This window comes from Somniosus microcephalus, chromosome 10 (assembly GCF_052327205.1).
Source record: "Somniosus microcephalus isolate GS21.2 chromosome 10, FLI_Smic_1.0, whole genome shotgun sequence".
Classification (NCBI taxonomy): domain Eukaryota; kingdom Metazoa; phylum Chordata; class Chondrichthyes; order Squaliformes; family Somniosidae; genus Somniosus; species Somniosus microcephalus.
Window position 1 is genome coordinate 239,359,501 of NC_140996.1, and position 13,887 is coordinate 239,373,387.

Consider the following 13,887-nt stretch of genomic DNA (forward strand, 5'->3'; position numbering starts at 1 on the left):
CAGTGAGTGACCCTTACCCTGAATAAACAGTGACTCTGTACAGTTGCAGTGAGTGACCCTTACCCTGAATAAACAGTGACTCTGTACAGTTGCAGTGAGTGACCCTTACCCTGAATTATGACCTCAGTAGCTTATAATTTCTCAGAATGAAAGAAAGACTTGTATTTCTATAGCACCTTTCATGACCAGCGGCAATCCCAAAGTGCTTTACAGCCAATGAAGTACTTTTTGAAGTGTAGTCACTGTTGTATGTCGGAAACGCGGCAGCCAATTTGTAGTGAGATGATTGAGCTGTTTATCTGATGTTAGTGGTGTTGGTTGAGGGAGAAACGTTGGCCCAGGACACTGGGAGAACTCCCTGCTCTTTGAATAATGTCACGGGATCTTTACCAGCCCAGGAACTGGACCTCAGTTTACCATCTGATCGGTGCTAAGCAGGACTCCCTCAGCACTGGCCTGGGTCTCAGCTCACCAAGCCCTGCAGTGATTTCGAGGGGAGAGTGCTACCACCCGAGCCAAGCACTGCGATAAGTCAATACTGAGGTAGCAGTTAGTGTTGCAGACGTTATTGTGCAAACATTTGATGAGGTCCTGCCAAATTTCTCTCTTTACTATTTTAGTGGTGGCACGGAACTCATGGATGAGCAGATACTCGGGCAGGGGGGAAGGGGTGGTGACTGGGCAAGAGACTCCAGGCCAATTGCTGCCCCCCCAGTCCTTGAGGAGCTGAAGCCAATTCCAAGGACTTAACTTCTCTCCCATCTGTGAACCCAGGACAGGCTGAGAGAATATTTACGTATTGTTGCGATCCGTAACATGATGTCACATCAGTTGTGGTGCAAAAGGCTGTCACTAGTGTAAACCTTGTTATAAATCAGCAGCTCCTGACTGGGCCCTGACTGCAGTCACCGGGGTTGGCCGAAGGAATTGAAAACAAATTTCTAACCCAAGAAGGGACTTGATATCGCCTCTCGCCAGTTACCCCGGCTCCCTCTGTCCCGCCAGATCCCAGAAATCAGCAGTGGGACGGTCCGTACAGCACAGAACTTAGAGAGAGAGCGGAGCCTCCGTGTAACAGAGCAAACGCTTATAAACCAGACAGCCACTCGAGCAGGGCGAAGACTTCAGCTTAAATATTTATCTTCTCCCTGACTGTTTAAGTGCATGGCATTCTCTGCCAGTTCTGGCTGATGATTCTTGTCCAGGTTACCGCATGGGGGCATGTTGCTGTTTGGAGCAGCTGATTTATAACAAGGTTTACACTAGCGAGGGCTTCAGGCACCACTAGTGATGTGACATCATGTTATCGACCCCAACAATACGTAAATATTCTCTCAGCCTGTCCTGGGCTTTATAAACAGAGACACAAAGCACAAAAGCAAGGAAGTTATGCTAAAACTTTATAAAACACCAGTTAGGCCTCAACTGGAGGGATTCTGGGCACCACACTTTAGGAAGGATATCAAGGCCTTGGAGAGGGTGCAGAAAAGATTTACGAGAATGGTCCCAGGGATGAGGGACTTCAGTTACATGGAGAGACTGGAGAGGATGGGTTATTCTCCTTGGAGCAGAGAAAGGTTAAGAGGAGGTCTGATGGAGGTGCAGGCAAATTACAGAAAGATTCAAGAACGACAGAGTAGTGATAATGGGGGACTTCAATGATCCTAATATAGACTCGGATAGCAACAGTGAAAAGGGTAAAGAGGGGGAGGAATTCCTGAAATGTGCACAAGAGAACGTTCTTGATCAGTCTGTTTCCAGCCCAATGAGGAAATTGTTGTGGAACCTGGAGGAATATATTAAATAAACACCCAGAAATCTGGCATTTTACTGTAGTTAGGGGCACTGAGGCAGTTTGTGGAGCCTTAACTGCAGGCCAGGCTGAGCTTATTGAACTGAATGGCTGGCGAGTTGGTTCCTGGGCCTCGCTCTTCCTTGCGTATTTAAAGCTTGTCCCTGTGAACCCCTTGTGAGCAAGCTCTAAACTCAGGCTTAGTCAGTAGGGTTGGGTAAACATAAGAACATAGAAATAGGAGCAGGAGTCGGCCATTCGGCCCCTCGAGCCTGTGCCGCCATTCAATGAGATCACGGCTGATCTTCTGCCTCAACTCCATTCACCGGCCCATTCGCCATATCCCTTGATGCCCTTACTGTATTGATTTCTATGTGGGTTCAATGACAACACATTGATGAAAGAGAATGTCTTTTTACTAAAGTATGTTCAACTCAGTTAACAGCATTATAGGAGAGACCATCTTAGAGATCCATCTAAAATGAAACTAAAACTAAACTCCCTCTCTCACATGCCCTCTGCTGGTAAGGCATAAATAATCAAACAGGCAAATATGCTGGTAAGGCATCATAATCAAACAGGCAAATACCATCACTATTTGCTGATATCATTACATCTCCCTTTCTTAAAACAAAAGTATTTTACTTTTATCTAACAACATGTTTTCTTTGTATTACTCTGCATTTTAACTGTAACACTTAATGAACTTACATTATCATTATCATGATCAAGGTTTTTTAACCTTGTTTTGTGTGTTCACATGAAATATGTAAATACCTAGAACTTGAAGAAAGAATAAGATAACATTACTTCCTTCTATAACAAGGCCTAGAAATTCAGTGTAGCCACTTTTGGGGCGGTAAAGTCGGGCGGGCGCTAAAGTTTGCGCCCGCCGGAAAGTGGAGGCCACTTCGCCGATATTCAGTAGCTTTGGCCAAGGAGTTTGCTCGAGCGCTAAAACTGACGTTGCACCCCTATCTTTAGGCGCTAAGCCGGCGGTGCAGACTGATACCGCCGAGGCCGGGCGTAGCGCAGGTGCGGTCATGTTTTGATTGACAGCAGACACCCTGGCGCCGGCCAGCTCTTAAAGGGGGAAGGGTCGACTTGGTCTGCTGCCACGCCCTGGATACTGCAGCCCTCCAGCTAGGCCTAAACACTGCTGCTGGAGAGAAATAGCGCCAGCAAGGATGCAGAGGGCCCGTGAGCGAGCGCAGCGCTTCTCTGCCCATGATTTGAAGGTGCTGGTTAGGGCTTTGGAGAAGAGAAGAGATATCTTGTTCCCGGACAGTGGCAAGAAGGCTCCCAAGAGGCTGTACAGGAGATCCTGGAGGGAAATCGGCCAGAGGGTCACAGCCAACAGCGATGTCCCCAGGACTGGTGACCAATGCCGGAAAAAGTTTAACGACCTCACTCGGTTGGTCAGGGTGAGTACCCTTTCCAGTGTCCTCCTCATCCTTGCATGTGCACCTCACATTATGGGCAAAGGGACCTCAAAGGCCTAATGGCCAGCCCTCCTCCAGCAGCTATGGCACTGGCATGAACATCAATAGCACTTTCTGCACTTTACACACTGGCCAAGCTATTCGACCATGGGAGGCAGTGCACACAACAACAGGGCACCACACTGTACTTAGAAGCCATCCTTTCTCTTGCAGGCCAAGCTGGCCGAGAATCTGAAGAGCTGGACTGTCACCGGGGGAGGCCGTGCCCAGTCCCAGGAGCTCAGTGACCTGGAGGAGCGCGTGGGTTGACTCATGGGTGCCCGGGTGATTGGCCCCGTTGCAATTGGAGATGCCGACCCTGTGCTGGGCCCCAATGGTAAGGACATGACCGTTTGGACCTCTCTCGTTCCCCTTGCGCTTCAGATCTACATCCTTTGCCACTGTCCGACCAATGCGCATAATGCCACCACTCATGCCTCCCTCGCTGACGCCCTGTCCTCACTCTAAAGCTACTCTTGTGCCTTCCTGCTTTCAGCTGGTGAGGAGGAGGTCCCTGAAGCTGCGAGTGTCAGTCCCTCGGAAGAGGGGGACAACGAGGAGCAAGAGGAAGGCGGCACATCGGGGGAACCCTCATCCGCGCCAGGGGATGGCAATGGAGGGGACACGTCTTGCCTGGAGGAGAGCCAGGGGGAAGTGTTGCAGGGGGGTGTAGCTCCTGTGCCCAGTGGCGTCCAACCACGCGGGAAGGGTCGGGCAGCACGGCTGCCTTCTCCCCAGAGGGGGGAAGTGTTGCAGGGGAGTGTAGCTCCTGTGCCCAGTGGCATCCTGCCACGCGGGAAGGGTCGGACAGCTCGGCGGCCTTCTCCCCAGAGGGGGGAAGTGTTGCAGGGGAGTGCAGTTGCTGGGCCCAGTGGCGTCCAGCCACGCGGGAAGGGTCGGGCAGCTCAGCGGCCTTCTCCCCAGAGGGAGAGTCCGGCCTCCAGTCCGGAGACGGTCCTCGCCCAGGAGGTGCGCCTCCTTGATCAAATGTCCGCGGACACTGTTGCCTCACAGCGCCAGGGACCCGGGTTCGAATCCGGCCTCGGGTGACTGTCTGTGTGGAGTTTGCACATTCTCCCCGTGTTTGCGTGGGTTTCCTCCGGGTGCTCCGGTTTCCTCCCACAGTCCAAAGATGTGCAGGTTAGGTTGATTGGCTATGATAAATTGACCCTTAGTGTTAGGGGGATTAAATACGTGGGGTTACAGGGATAGGGTGGGATATGTGTTGGTGTAGGGGTTACGGGGTGACTCGGATCGTCGCCACACCGAGTTCATGGGGGTTGTGGCACGGTTGCCTGAGGCCATTGAGTCCCTGGCTCATAGTGTGGCCGATTTCGGGGCCTCACAGGCCAGGGGTTTCGAACAACTCGCGGCAGCACAGGCCAGGGGTCTCGAACAATTCGGGGCATCACAGGACGCGAGTCGGGCAGAATTCAGGGCATCACAGGACGCGAGTCGGTCCGAATTCAGGGCAGCACAGGCAGCGAGTGGAGAGTTGACGAGTGGTGCCGTGCAGTCACTGGCTGGTCGGATGCGGGCACAGACCAGGGCAGTACGGGCACTCACTGCTGCCACACTCGCTGTGTCATGCACGCATCGCCAGGGCACCCGCCGCGCTGCTGCAGCACAGCGGTCTGGCCTTCACCAGATTGCTGCGCTTGCTGCAGTGCCAGCCCGGCCGACTGCCAGTGTCTCTGGCGACCAGCGAGCGCCTGGCATCAGCCAGCTTGCCCCCATTGCTGCAGCCGCCACTGCCACTCCCCCAGCAAAGCTGCGACGAGCTGCTGGAGAGACTGATGCTGCCCAGCCACAGCTGCAGCAGTCAGCAGCCGGCCCCTCCAGGGCCAGAGCTCGTCTAGGCCGACCCCCAAGGGCATCTGCAGTCACGCATTGTGCCCCTCAGGAGCCTTCCCCCAGCCTTGCAACACCCACAGGGCCCAGGTTGAGGCGGAGCAGCAGGTCGGCCAGGGGCCGGAAAAGCCTGGACAAGGACTCGCCCTCTCGGCACACAAAGTAGAGTGTGTTGCCAAATGTTTTTTTATATGGGGGTGTTTGTGTTCTGTATGGGGGGGGTTTATTTTGGTAAGGCCGAAGATGAAGGCAAATGTTTTTTTATATGGGGGTGTGAAATAAAGAATAGATTTGCCTTCCAAAGTTAGGCTTTATTAACTTTAAAATTAGCAGCATATCTTTCTACATCCAGTCCCAACTAAGGCTAGAAAAGGACTGAATTTAAGGTAGCCACAACACATCATGTGATCATCAACTACCAATGAGATTACAACACATATCCCAAGGCAGTTAACAAACAACGAATCACAATACTTTTACTAATCAAGGAATAATCACCACATTCACCCCTCCTTTTAAAATATACTCCAACCTAATAACTTTTACAATTTACAATTAATTATTTACAACTAAACTATGCACGAGAATAAAACTATTTACATAACACAATACTAAATGAACAACAACAAATAATAACATTACGCATAAGTATTAAGTATCTCTCAACTAAAACAATATACTATAATATTTCAACAATTTTTAAAACATTATCAATTTAAAAGTCCATTTTCAATCGGTCGAAAGGATATCTTGTTCGTGTCGACCTTCTTAACCTTGGTGAAATTCCTTGCCCTCCCACGCCAGAAGGCACAGAAGTATCTTCAACAGGAAGACTATCCATATCCCGATTCTCAACGGTTTCCGGATTAGAAATCCCATCAGAAGATGAACTGGGACGGTCATAAACATCTACCAAAGGCTGACTAATAGAAGTATGATTATCTGCAATCGGATTGGAAATATTCGTAGTATCTGTAACAGCATCCACATTATCCGAATCATGACCATTATTAATATCCTCAGAAGAGGGCTGGCCCCCACAAGGAGCCAAGTCTTTAATTGAAACAGTACTTTCTTTCCCATCTTGGAATTGAATATGAGCATATTGGGAATTTGCCTCCAACAGCTCCACCTCCTCCACCAAAGGATCATATTTTGACAATCTAACATGGCGTCGAAGCAACACAGGTCCCTGCATAGTAAGCCATGAAGGTACCGAATATCCCGTAGTAGATCTCCGCGGATAGTTAAAGAGCCTTTCATGGGGGGTCACATTAGTAGCCGTTGAAAGCAGTGATCTAATGGAATGCAGGGCATCAGGCAGCACCATTTCCCACTGTGTATTCTTAAGGTTCCGGGATGTCAACGCCAACATAACTGCCTTCCAGATCACCCCATTGTATCGTTCGCACTGTCCATTACCCTGGGGATTATACGGGGTAGTTCTACTAGTAGAAATTCCCCGACTCTGAAGGTATTCCTTCAACTGGGAAGACATAAAAGAACTTCCCTGATCCGAATGGATATACGCAGGCATCCCAAAGATGACAAAAAGTTGAGTCAAACATTTAATAACTGTAGCAGCTGATACATCTGCACAAGGAAAAGCAAAAGGGAACCTTGAAAACTCATCCACAACAGTAAATATATATCGGTTTTGAGTAGTTGAAGGAAGAGGTCCCTTAAAATCAACACTCAAACGTTCAAAAGGAGAAGTAGCCTTTATAAGATGAGCTCGTTGAGGCTTAAAGAAATTCGGTTTACACCGAGCACAGATAGAACATGATGAAGTCATCCGCTTGACGTCTTCAACTGAAAAAGGCAAGTTCTTACTGCGTACAAAGTGTATCATCCTCGTAACCCCAGGATGACATAAGGCATTGTGAAGATTAGTAAGCGTATCTCCATGAATCACTGAACAATAAGCCCTCGACAGTGCATCAGCAGCAACATTATCCTTCCCCGGACGATAAACTATGTCAAAATGGTAACATGCCAACTCAATCCTCCATCTCATTATTTTATCATTTTTAATCTTTCCAAAATGTTTAACATCAAACATAAAGGACACAGATTTTTGGTCAGTTACCAGCGTGAAATGTCGCCCCGATAAATAATGTCTCCATTTACGCAATGCTTCTACTATTGCGTATGCCTCTTTTTCTATTGAGGAATGTCTTTTTTCACTATTATTCAAAGTACGTGAGAAAAAGGCCACAGGTCTTCCATTTTGGTTCAAAGTAGCCCCAATTGCAAAATCCGAAGCATCCGTCTCAATCACAAAGGGAACCTGCTCATCAATGGAATGCACAACTGCTCCTAAAATATCCTTTTTAAAATTCTCAAAACATGTCCTGGCCTCCCATGATAGAGGATATGTCGTAACCCGAATAAGAGGCCGGATCTTCCGTGAAAAATTTGCAATCCAATTAGAATAATAAGAAAACAGTCCAACAACTTGTTGCAAAGCCTTAGAATTAGTAGGACAAGGTAAATCGATCAATGGTCGCAGACGTTCTGGATCTGGTTTAATCTTATTTCCCGAAATAATATACCCCAATAGATTTACCTCAGTAGTCGAAAAGACACATTTCTCTTTGTTAAAAGTTAAACCAACTTTTTCCGCGGCTTGAAGGAATCTTTTTAAATTAGAATCATGCTCCACCCTTGATTTGCCACACACTGTGATGTCATCTAAGTATGAAAAGGTGTCACAGAGGAAGTTATCACTTATAAAAGCATCCATTGCCCGTTGAAAACAAGCAACACCATTAGTAACACCAAATGGTATTTGGCAAAACTGATACAGCTTTCCACCAGCCTCAAAGGCCGTATATGGTTGATCCTTCTTAACAATAGGAATCTGATGATAAGCACTCGTTAAGTCAATAGTGCTAAAAACTTTATACTGAGATACTTTATTGATAAGCTCATCAATCTTAGGCAAAGGGTACGCATCTAACTGAGTATACCTATTAATAGTTTGGGAATAGTCTATCACCATTCGTTTCTTGTGTCTCTCGTTAGTCGTGACAACTACCTGTGCTCGCCAAGGCGAACAACTAGGTTCAATGATTCCTTCCAATAAGAGACGTTGAACTTCAGAATTAATAAATTCTCTATCCTGACTACTATATCGTCTTGACTTGGTAGCAATTGGCTTACAATCCGACATCAAATTAGAAAAAAGTGATAATGGAGGAATAGATAAAGAGGTTAATCCACAAATAGATAAAGGTGGCTTAGTCCCTCCAAATGAAAGACTAAGAGACTCGTGTAACTGAAGAACATCATGTCCAATCAAAATATCCGCACAGAGATTAGGCAAAACAGATAGGCGTATATCAGTATACGTATTACCCAGAAGAACCATTTTCACAAAGCAACAACCAGCTATTTGTGAAATAAGGGTCGTCTGAGCCATACACACCTGATACATAACAGGCGAAATTTTCAAATGCTTCTCCTTCGCAAACTGAAGACTTATAAAACTCTCAGTACTGCCCGTATCTATAAGGGCCTTCACTTCCAACCCATTAACTTGAGCCGTAACTATAGCTTTGTTTAGGCCATGAGCAAATGCAGCAGAAATTGATGCAATAAACGCCCTATCTAAAGGCTGAATAGTCACAGAAGAGGTAGTGGAGGAAGACCCTCCCACACCAGAAGGAGGGAAGGTAATTAAACCTGATGATTTGCACACACGTGCATAATGACCTCTCTTGCTGCATTTACTACACACAGCCTCCCGAGCAGGACACTTCAGACGAGGGTGCCGGATATTCCCACAAAAATAACACTTCTGAATCCTAGAGGCAATGGCCGCCGAAGTAGAAACTGTTTCAAAATCTAGTAAACCACTCCCATTAAGTCCACATAATTCCTTTTCATCCGAAATTGCCGAAACCATAGTCGCAGGCCGATTAAAAAGAGCATAAGAATCCAAACTTCTCTGAGCCACATCCAATGTAGAAGCTTGCTCAAAGGCACTTTTAAGATCCAGAGTCTTATTTTCTAACAACCGCTGACGAATTGATCTAGACAGTAATCCATTAATAAAAGCATCCCGTACCGATTCGTCCTTATGTTCTTCAACCGTCACAGCCTTATAATTACAGTCAACACTAAGGCACCGAAGTGCTTGTAAATAAGTATCCAAAGATTCTCCCACCTGCTGCCTACGGGCAGATAAAAGATGACGTGCGAATACCTCATTCTTTGGTTTAACAAAAATCTTTTCCAATGTAGAAATAGCCTCTTCATAAGTTTTACAGTGCAAAATATATTTATATACATCCGGGTCAATGTAGTTGATCAGCATATTCAGCTTATTTAGAGCCTCTTGATCCAACACGCCCAAAAAGTTTTTAAATGTACAATACCAATGTTTCCATTTATCATCCACTCCAGCAGAATTGGGGTCAGCCTTGAATCGTTCTGGTTGAAGATATCGCTCCATTCTAACATAAAGTTAATAAATTGAAATAAAGAATAGATTTGCCTTCCAAAGTTAGGCTTTATTAACTTTAAAATTAGCAGCATATCTTTCTACATCCAGTCCCAACTAAGGCTAGAAAAGGACTGAATTTAAGGTAGCCACAACACATCATGTGATCATCAACTACGAATGAGATTACAACACATATCCCAAGGCAGTTAACAAACAACGAATCATAATACTTTTACTAATCAAGGAATAATCACCACAGGGTGTTTGTGTTCTGTATGGGAGGGTTTGTCTTGGTAAGGCCGAGGATGAAGGCCATTTGGATGGACAAGTTTTGTTATTCCTCCCCAGGTTGTGGGAGTGAGATATGTTTTTGACTGTTTTTTGGGGGTCTTGTCTGTTTTTGGGTTTCATGTGGGAAGGGCCCTGAGTTTGTTCAATAAAGCTTTTTATTTATTCAGCTTGTCCATGTGTGATGTTTCAAGTGGTTGTTGCGTTAACCAGCTGAGGGTTTGCGGAGCGGCTGCATTCATGTGCCTTCATTGCCACAAGCCATTGCCTGACAGGGGGCCTAGAAGTGTCGTTCAATAAGCCGCCGACGGACGGCCCTTGGACCTTGTGGCTCCCTCCTGGGCTGGTACTCCTCCTCCTCCTCCTCCTCATGGTCCTCCTGCTCGTCCTCCTGAGGTGGTGGTCCAACGTGAGGTGGCAGTGCCTGAGTCCTGCGGATAGCCAGGTTATGCAGCATGCAGCAAACGACGACGAACTGGGAGACTCTATCCGGCGAATACTGTAGAGATCCGCCGGAACGATCCAGGCAGCGGAACCATTGCTTGAGGACGCCAATCGTTTGCTCTATGATGTTCCTTGTGGCTTGATGGCTTTCGTTGTATGCCTCCTCAGCAGGGGTCCTGGGCGCGCGGAGCGGGGTCATGAGCCATGTACACAAAGGATAGCCTTTGTCCCCGATAAGCCATCCTCTTGGGGGAGGCTGTGCCTGGAACATGTCAGCCACAGTAGTCTGGCGCAGGATAAATGCATCGTGGCTGCTGCCTGGAAAGCGGGCATTGACAGCTAGGATGCGCTGCCTGTGGTCACACACCAGCTGCACATTGAGGGAATGGTAGCCCTTCCGGTTGCGGTAATCCTCGGCATTGTCGATAGGTGCCCGCATAGCCACATGCGTGCAGTCAATGGCGCCCTGCACCATGGGGAAGTCGGCGATCCTCGCAAATCTGACTGCACGCTGCTCCTGCCTCTCTAGGGTCATGGGGAAGGAGATGAATTGGTGTCTCCTTGCGAAAAGGGCATCGGTGACCTGCCGGATGCAGCGATGCATGGCGAACTGGGAGATGTTCGCTATGTCCCCAGCAGCGGCTTGGAAGGAGCCGCTTGCATAAAAGTTCAGAGCCACCGTGACCTTCACTTCCACCGACAGAGACGTCCTGCACATCAGCTGTGGATGCAGATCTCTGTGAAGCAGCTGGCAGACCTCTGCAACCACCTCCCTTCTGAAGCGCAGCCTCTTAACACAATGCGCGGCAGTCATGGTGAGATAGGACACCTGCTGGCGGTATTCCCTGAGTGGGTAAGGCCTACGTTGCCGACGCCTGATGGCCCCTCTGCGTCTAGGCATGGCTGCCCCTCTCACACAGCGTCTGCAAGCCCTTCGCACATAATGCTGGAACTGAGGGTTGGAACCCCATGCAGCCCCCATAATATACTTGCAAACAGTGAAATCACAATTAGTCAAATTTCCAAGCTCTGGCCAGAAGCCAAAAATACCTCTCCTATGTTGGCCCAAATCAGTAAGGTCTCTTCCTTGGTCTCTGTCCAGAAATCCGTAGCACTAAAGTCATTGCAGCAAAATGGCTGGCCTTTATAGTTCAGTCTAAGTGCCCTTTAATTAGCGCTCCCCGAGGCCCGCAGGGCCTCTGCTGCGTTCCACTTCGCAGTTCTTAACAGCGCCACGTCCACATTGGGCGGGCGCCACTGAAGTTCCGGTTTGGGGCGCACAAACGGCGTTGCACGACGAAATGACGTCATAAGCTGTGCGCGCAGCTGAGCGCGCGCAAACACTTTGCGCCGGCGCTAAATGTCAACTGAAGTTGGGCGTAGGCGCAGATCGGTCTGTGCCCGGGCACTAAGTGCCTAGCGCTCGAGATCTACTCCTCTTATGGTGCTAACGGCTGGCGAACGCAACTGAATTTCTAGGCCCAAGAGTCCTTAAACTTGCTCAATGAGTCTCTCAGGAGGCTTCACGCGTCTTGAGGATTTTCTGATTGATTGTCCTTGAATCTGAGTTGTTGCCTCAGATGATGATTTCTCAGCTGTGTGATCAGGTCGTTCAACAGTATCAGTCTTTTGACCTGCTGTGTGATCAAGTTGTTCAACAGTATCAGTCTTTTGACTTGCTGTGGCATGAGAAGATCTCGATGATTTCTTCGCAGAACAGCACCCTCATCTGTCTGAATGGTGTATGATCTTGGTTGAACTTCACTCAAGACAGTTCCCTTCTGAGTCCATATGTTTGTTTTGTCTTTGAACCTTACTTGGTCACCAGTGTGGAGTTCAGGTAGGTTTTGTGTTCCTCTGTCATAGTAGTACTTTTGCTTTTCTTTCTGTTGTTCTTTGAACTTCCTCACTTTCTCCCCCTCTTTTGTTTTCAGGAGGTTCTCCGGGATGGGTAGGTTTGACCTTAGCCGACGTCCCATAAGGAGTTGGGCTGGTGACATACCACACTCGAGCGGCGTTGTGCGGTATACAAGCATGCTCTGGTAGAAGTCAGTTCCACTGTCTTTTGCCTTGTACATCAGTCTTTTCCCTGTCTGGACCGATTTTTCCACTAGTCCATTGGACTGTGGAAAGTGAGGACTTGACGTTGTGTGGACAAAGTCCCACTCTTTGGCAAAGTGTTGGAAACTTGCATTGTAAAACTGGGGTCCGTTGTCTGTGAAGACCTCGCTTGCCACGCCATGTCTGGAGAATATGGCTTTTATACATGTTATCACAGCATCTGCAGTGGTGGTGCACAGTCTACAAACCTCTGGATACAGGGAGTAATAGTCTGTGACTACAAGATAGTCCTTCCCTTGACATACGAATAGGTCAGCGCCTACCTTCTGGTAAGGTCTGTCTGGCGCTGGGTGTGGCTTTAGTGGTTCTACCGGATTGCTTGCTCGATATTTCAGGCATATTGTGCAGTTTGACACCTCATTTGTCACATCTTGGTTGATTTGTGGCCAGTACATCACCTCTCGTGCTCTTTTCTTACACTTTTCGATTCCCAGATGTCCTCCATGGATCCTTTTTAGCATCTCTTTTCTCAGACCCTTTGGGATAACTATTTTACTTCCTTTGTAGATGATGTCTTCGACCATTGATAGTTCCGCCCTGCAGTTCCAGTACTCTGCCATGTCAGGTGAGCAGTCTTGCTTCATGTTGGGCCATCCATCCAAGATGCTTTTCCTCAGTCATCTCAGTGTTTCATCTTTGTTTGTCTCAGTCTTTATGAGCTCCATTTTTGCATCTGCTATGGGCAGTGCACTTGTGATCATGTCCACGTAGGCGTTCACTTTTTCATCCATTTTGGTGTTTGCGGGCTCTCTTGGGTCTACAGCTCTGGACAACGTGTCTGCTGTATACATCAGTTTACCCGGTGTGTACACAACATTCAGTGTATCATCATTCTTTGTATTCTAAGCGGACAGCTATTTAGTGGCTTTTGGAACAATGCAATCAAGGGCTTATGGTCAGTCTCTACACTGATTGCTTGTCCTGACACAAACTGGTGAAATCTTTCACAGGCGTATGTGAAGCTGAGCAGCTCCTTTTCTATTTGAGCATATTGCGTCTCCGCGTCTGTCATTGAGTGCGGTGCATATGCAATAGGTTGCCAGTAGTCATATTTTTGCAGAAGAACGGCACCGAGCCCACTCTGTGATGCATCTGATGATATCTTGATGGGTCTCGCTGGGTCATAAAACCTCAGAACTGGTTCCTCTGTGAGCAGTTTCTTTAGATCGCTCCATGACTTCTCATGCTCATGATTCCATTCCCATTCTATGTTCTTTTCAGTTAGTCTTCTCAGTGGCGCCATCTTTTATGAGAGGTTGGATATGAATTTCCCCATGTAGTTGATCATTCCATTAAACCTCTGCACGTCCTTTTTGCATTTTGGCTTTGGCATATTCTTGATGGCGGACACCTTTCTGGGATCTGGTCTGATGCCCTCACTGCTAAGGATATCTCCCACGAATGTCAGTTCTGTCACCCCGAGCTGGCATTTCTCTCTATTCAGCTTCAGGTTTGTTTTC

The 13,887-nt window shown here is 47.6% G+C and overlaps 1 pseudogene; it reads left to right on the forward strand.

The window, feature by feature from the left end:
* Nucleotides 1-1,645: 1,645 nt before the first annotated feature.
* The window catches only part of LOC147112213 (uncharacterized), a 37,944-nt pseudogene continuing 25,702 nt past the window's right edge, over nucleotides 1,646-13,887 (forward strand).